Here is a 7,265-nt window from a genome sequence, read left to right on the forward strand (position 1 = left end):
GTTTTGGTGGTGATACATGAAGGTCCTTTCTATGACTAGGATTTGTTTTCTGTAAGATATTAAGATTTAATGGGCAAAAAAAAAAAAAAGACTTGGTTCCACTGGGGCTCGAACCCAGGACCTTCTGCGTGTAAAGCAGACGTGATAACCGCTACACTATGGAACCAGCTGACGTAGTTTGAAAATACTGTGGTATTAATTCACATCATAAAAATCTGTTCGCTATAAGATGTCTATTCGTTATACTGATATGATAAACATCTCGTCGTCGACAGTCAGCTCTCCTTAATAGATCCGTCCTGTACAGTTACACTGAGGTCTCTTCCTTGTGTCTGGGCTGCGTTGTACGGAAACACAGACAGATCAGTCTCCCGGCATTTGTACGGATCCTGCGTGACGCCTGAGCTGCTGGTGTTTTCTCTCCGTTTGCGAGTCGTTGTGGTCGAGCACTATGTGCGGAAGCTGATATCCTTCAGACATCCAGCAAGTGAGCTGCCAGCTCTGAACCGACCGAGTCAACCACATCTGTCCGTGTTTGTCTTCAGCCTGCAGCCTACATGCGCTGTGACCGACATGGTTAGGAAAGAGCAAGAGTCACTTTTTTTTAAGTTAAAAAGCTTTATTTTTGGGGCTTATCAACATAGCGAGGAGCAAAAAAGAATTGTTTCTAGCAGTATTCAAACATTTCATTATCTGCTTGTCATCTTGAGTCACCTTTAGCCTTTAAATATTCACCTGTCAGAAATCAGAGTTGACATTAAGTTGTCTAAAAAATGTTTTCATTAACGATTTGGATGAAGATGATTTCCTGGAATATGTTGTCTTTTATTGATAAATAAAAAAGTGTCCATCCCAGTTTCACATGGATCTTTTTAGTGTCTTTAAAGATTAGTCCATACCCCAAATATAAAGCATTTACACTTTAATAAGAAATACAACTGAGAAAGAGGAATATCTAGGCTGCATTTTTAACATTACTTTAAAACTATATATTTTAAATAGTTTGGGATTTTATTTTTGCACCTTATTTCCGGAGCATAGATTAGTCCAACTGTTGTCATTGTAATATACGGTATAATTTATCAAATCAAATCCTATATACAGCATACAGTGCTTGACAAAAATAGGGTTTAGTTTTAGTTTAATATTATTCAACGTAAAAATGTAAACACTGCACATCACTCATTGTGTGTGACATGTGTTCAAGCAGAATAACTGCCTCACAAAGTACATTTATTTAGGTCCTTATTGGTCGGGTATGGTCATTATTAAATCAGCCAGCTAAAAGCATAAAACTGTAAAGTCATGGTGCAGTTGGCCTTTTCATTTAACAATACCCTATTTAATTGTCTATCTAGTATCTGCACGTGTTTCATGCTGTAGCCTCTGCATGAAATCATACTCCTCTTCCACTGAAGTTGTTGGCTGTGAGTGGTTGTTACTGTATGAGAATTAATTACAAGAAACATTCAGATTCTCCTCAAAGTGTCTCTACATAAATGTCAAATTGTCCAAATAAAACTGATGTGGGGTTTGTTATCAGTGACAAAGACTTTCCTCTCCTTCCTCAGCACTGTCTTTCCATTTTTAGCCACTTTGACTAGAGCGCTCCGGCTTCCTTAGGTGCCAGTGAGGGAAGGGCAGTAAGGCGTGCGCTGGAAAAATGTGGGGATGACAGCTGCATCTGTTTATCATGTGGGGTACAATAGCACACCTTGAGAGGCAGCCAGGGCTAGTTTCCTCACTGATCCTGGCTCCAACACAGCATGCCAGAATCAATAGACAGATTCATATGTGGGCATGATCAAATTAAACATGCTGGGTAGAATCATAGCACAGGCTCCGAGTTTGACTGATTTCAGCATGTCAGTGTGAAAATAAAAACATTTTTTTTAGACTTAAGATGAATCAGCAAACATTCAGTAGCTGTTTTGTAGTATTACTTTTGTTAGCCATAAATCTGATGAGTATTTCCTCACTTGATCGTTTGAGAATGACCGTTTGAGAAAATAGTACAATAGTCACATTTTGCTAAATCCCTATTTGAAATTTTAAGTAGCAGTCTAACCAGCACACTTAAAATGTAAGCAGTTTCTTCACCTACTTTTAACGATTATTTTGGTGGTCAGTATTTCTAAACAAAAACACATTGTTTGTCCTTGAAGTTTAAACTTGTTCAGAAAGGTGAATTTGAAAACCCTTTTAAAGTTTGAATATTTCCATCAGTATTGGCTAGCTGTTTTAACTTGTTGCCTTCTTCAGCTCCTGCTGTGGTTTCTTGTTCGAAAGATGTCAAAGGGATTTTTTTTTTATTCATTTTTATGACCAGGTCCAGTTTTATTTCCCTGTGGTAAAACACAAGTCATTGTTCATTTAAATGTGGGTCTTTAGTGACAGGTGTACAAAATCCAAATCCAAAGAGCCTTTTTTGGAAATGCTGACTCAAACTATCCATCGGAGAACTTAAAAACGGGGCAAAGATCTGGAGCTGAGGACGGGTCTTAAACGCACAGTATGTACATTCTGCCGCCACGGGGCTCTCAATCAAAACGATAACAAAAGGATGACGTCCAGGCTGGTGGGGAATCATGGGAGTTATTTCAGCTTTAGTGTGTGCTGATAGCTAATCAGACCAAATTCGTTTTTTTGGACCAGGCTTTAAACATGTTAATTTCTGGTGTAAAAACAGACATTTTTCAATGTGACTTCTGGAGCTTCTGCATCCAGCCGCAAGTGGACACTCAAGGAACTGCAGGCTTTTGCACTTTTAACTTTGCTAAATTCTTCAACACCAGAGGTTGCCACTCGACACAATCACGGGGAATTCAGATTTGTGTCTAGACTGACTAACTACATTATCCCATTCATATATGTCCATTTGCCTGTTGAAGCAAGAGCAGGAAAGTCTGGTGTTCAAAGCAATTGTGAGTTTTTGGCAAAATGGGATCTTCAGTCGTTCATCTATACTATAACATAAAGTGTGTTAACTGCCATGCAAATAGTGGGCAGTGCCGACTCTGTGTGGATATACCAGTGTCTGAGTGTCTCTGTTGATAGCAGAAATACTGCGTTGGAAACATATATGTTTTCAGCACCAAGCTGCATGTTCTTATTTTGCTCAGTGATTGACACGTCTGCGCAATCATGTTTCTTCAAATTGATTTGATTCAGATCATTGTGAATAGCAGCAAGATAAAAAATGAAAATTCTGTTTTCAGTATAGAACTTTGATTTCAGCCACAACATTTACTACATATGAGTGAAACCTGAGTGCTTTGTTCTGAAGTCGCCCCTCTAAGGCGGATGTGGGAGCTAAAGAGACAAAAGCCTTATTTGGCATTTGGATGTCTTTCAAATCACTGCAACCCAAACATCAAAATGAACCTGTAGATTTTTAGCATGTATTTAGATAGTTCATATTTATATACAATATGATTTACATCGATGAAAAGTCAAATATGAGGATGCAGATATGTTTTTAATGATTAATTTTATTCCAATATTGAATTTTATTTGATGCACTGAAGGAAAACAATGCTTATACTTTATGAATATTGGTGAATATATGTTTCAGTTGGACTTCAGACCGTGCATTGCTTTCTCAGTTTCACAGCTTGTGGCCATATTAATAGCCTTCTTCTTGCACACACTTGGGATTCTAATAACTGTATGGACCCTGCTGAAATGCTGGTGTGCTTAGCCTCTATAGACACAGACAGCATGCCATCCCTAGTGGCAGCAACAGCACTACTCAAACTTGTCCTTTTAGACACCTGGCTGGTATTACTTACACAAATGTTATCAATTAATTTAAGTGTTTTCTGACCATGCTGATGATTTCATTTAAATGTTAATGTATTCAACTATCCCGATCTGACACTTCTGACAACACTTGTATGGAATCAGTATGAGAAGAGTTTCTTTGTGGTGCTCGAAAGTTTGAAAGTCAAATTTGAAAAACTCTGCTGCAGTGTCCCAGTTACTCAGGATAATCCAGACCTCACTGTCAACAGTTTCTTTGGGTCTGTTCCTGTAGGAAGTGCAGTATTTCCTATTATAATCGCTCAGATTGAAGTCTATAGATTATCCAGAGGGAGTTTAGGAAAATTGTCACTGGAAGCAATGTGCTAGTGTTTTGTAATTCACATCATCGTATTGGAGTGGGTTGAAATGTCAGAAGCAGATAGCTGAAAGCCTGCAAACTTCATGACTGCACCACACACAGGTACAATTATACCTGTTTATGAATCTATTTGTGCACTAGTTAAATGACCATGCAAGGTTCAGTGACTGTGATCTTTCTCATAAACAGTCACAATATGCAATATCAAGCTGCAGAATCAATTTGTGCACTCACTTCAGTGGGCCATGGCTTCAACACCACCTCATTGAGTGTAATGGTGGGGATAGGTGTCCTAAACACTGATCTGCAGCTGTGGCTGCTGCCTGTAGTTAGCCGTTCAGTCTCTGACAGTATATGTGCAAAATCTTTAGAGGCCACGTCAGGTGTACTTCTCCTGTATTGTCACAGGGAGCAAGACTCTGCCTTGACAGAGCAGCTAACCTCTCTAACCAGTGGGTCTATCTAACCCTTAGAGTGACCCACTGTGATCTTCCCTTGTTGTAATGGAAATTGGTCTTCCTCAGGTTAAACCATCGCCTGCTTTCTATTGATATATTCTCACAAGCCACTGGTTAAGTCTTGAGCCTTTAAATGGGCCTTGAACTCACTCGCAGCAGCCCCGATTTGTTCACTGACTTAAGCTAATTTTACAAGCCTCTAACAAGTTACCAGGATGTCCTGACCTCAAATCTAGCTGCGGTGTCTCTGTTAGAGATTTGAGTGTTAAAAAACGAAAATATTCAACCATTCAAGTATTTTTTCAAGACTTGTTTGTTCTCTAATGTCTTTGCATCTTCTATATTTATGATTTAGTTACACATATTTTGTTTGGAACAAGACTAGCTGTTTCTGATTTGTTCAATGTACATTAGCACAGTAATACCATCATCTCAGTACACGTGTTCATAAAGTTGAAGTGTTAAATTATGTTTTTAAACATAGACTGATTACGAGTTCATATAGGTACAAACACAGACGCCCCCAATGAATGACGACTTCATCTCTGCCTTGCCTATTTTTCCATCTGCAGTGTCATTTTGTATTTTTCACCTGACCTTCAGATTTTTATTCACACAGGAAATAAAGAGAGGCTGCCTTACTCAGGTCTAAAGCTTCCTGCACAGCAAATCCACACTTACACCCCTCTCCATGAATATTATGCAAAGCACTGTATGACACATCACAATACATTATAACAACTACACAACTGACACAGGATTTTTGAAATAATAGAAACCAAAACTTGTCCAGGCTAAGATGGAAAATAAACATATCACTACTTTTTGATGGTCAAACTTTGAAATGGTGACCCTCAGGGGGTGCTCAGTCTACTGTTTTTCTGTGGATTTCGGCAGTAGGGGCCTTTCTGTGTTTGGGTTTGCATGTTCATCCAGTGCATGTGTAGGTTCTCTCTGGGTAGTCCAGCCTCCTCCCATAATTACAAGACTTGCATGTTTGGTGAATTTGATAAAGATAAATTATGGGTTATTGTCATCTCTGATGACCTGACCAGGTGAACCTTTTGCCCAGTTTCAGTTGTGATCACATGCAGCTGCACAGCGACATTGTGTGTATAAGAAACAGAGATAATGGATAGATGGTTGTTTTCCTATTCTAATGAATCACTTGAATGGAAAGCCCCAAAGTTTTGAAATAAATTAGATATGTGTTAGTAAAGTTTTGGAGGATGAAACAAATGGGGTATTGTCATTTTTTTAAACAAAGTTCAATGTTAATGTGCATTTAGTAAAAGGCAGGGTTGGTAATTATCTTAAACTAGCATGATTTTGAAAGTATAACATTCCCTCAGTGCTACATCTACACCCACCCCCTCCCCTCTGTGCTCCCTCAAAAGCCACGCCCCTCACTTACGGACCTCAGCTCATCGCCTGTATTGTGTAGAAACTACGTCGTCTCATGTCTTATTCAGCGGAGAGTAAACTCACAGTATAACACGCTTTGAGTGTGGGCTGGTGCACGCGAGGGGTAGAGAACGAGCAGCGAGACAGGGAGGCGTGGTTGGTTCATAAGATTGGTACCTCGTCGTGGTAGACGTTATTCAAAGTTTTTACATGCTTACAACTGGGACAGATGACTGATTCTCTATGTTCCTTTTTCAGAGCACATGAATTACTAATTTCTGTCAGGACCTTACGACAAAAATCTGATGTGTTTGGCTTGATCTTCAAATTGATGAAACAATATGACTGTTAATTCTCTCTCGTGTTTTTCTACAGATGTTTTCAGCATCACTTTTTAAAGGACAATCACCCTTTGCTGTTGTTTCTTCTGCAACGGTTAAACGGCATCTGAATGAAGCGTCAGTGTCACCTATTGCTTAGGTTGAAATTAAACAAGTGACAACCCCTGAAAAAGGGCTGTAAAACAAATAAAACGAACAAGTCCCAAACAAAAGAATTCCTCTTATGGCCACTTGAGGCTTGCTCCAAAAAGGAGTCAACCCTCATTAGGCCCCATGTTAAAATGCTCAACATTAGCCTGGTACAAAGACAGACGTTTCATGGCAACTGTGTGCTGAATTTTGATAAAGACTTAAAAGTATATTAAATATTAATTATGGGCTTGGCCACTTTGAGTGACAGTGAATACTGGATGCTGTCGAGCTAGATGACATGCTAACTTAGTCACCAAACCCTCTGCCATGTTTGTTCCTTTGAAGGTTTTTATTTGAAAATCAAATAATATTTCTTCCAGTCTGTTTGCACTTACAGACCATCTAAGAAGTCTGTTCCACATTGTTTTGGTGAGTTAAACTGTCTGATTTTTTTTTTATTTTGAGGAACTAAAAAGCAGGTATCAGTGTCCATGCGTATACCAGGCTGTTTAGTTAGTTCAGTGCGTTTGTTATACATTTATTTTTTTGTTTGGCAGCCAGTACATGGGAGTCAATTTTGTTATTCGCTTCCCCTGCAGAAAACATGTTGCTCTGTATAGTTACAGGAGGTTTACTTAAAGTTCCTTCAGACACTCTTTGCTCTCCCACACCAGTGTGTTGTAATGAACATAGAACTTCCTTTGTTCCTCAAACATGTTGCCTAACAAATTAGCCACAGCCATTGTTTTGTAGACTGTTTTTTGTATAGTTTTGATGACATGAAATTTACCAACCCCCCCCCCCCTT

The 7,265-nt window shown here is 39.0% G+C and overlaps 1 non-coding gene across 1 annotated transcript; it reads right to left on the bottom strand.

Moving 5' to 3' along the window:
* Positions 1–93: 93 nt before the first annotated feature.
* On the bottom strand, positions 94–166 carry trnav-uac (transfer RNA valine (anticodon UAC)). Its single transcript has one exon. It is a non-coding gene; the product is annotated as a tRNA-Val (tRNA).
* Positions 167–7,265: the final 7,099 nt, after the last annotated feature.

Source organism: Labrus bergylta, chromosome 9 (assembly GCF_963930695.1).
Source record: "Labrus bergylta chromosome 9, fLabBer1.1, whole genome shotgun sequence".
Classification (NCBI taxonomy): domain Eukaryota; kingdom Metazoa; phylum Chordata; class Actinopteri; order Labriformes; family Labridae; genus Labrus; species Labrus bergylta.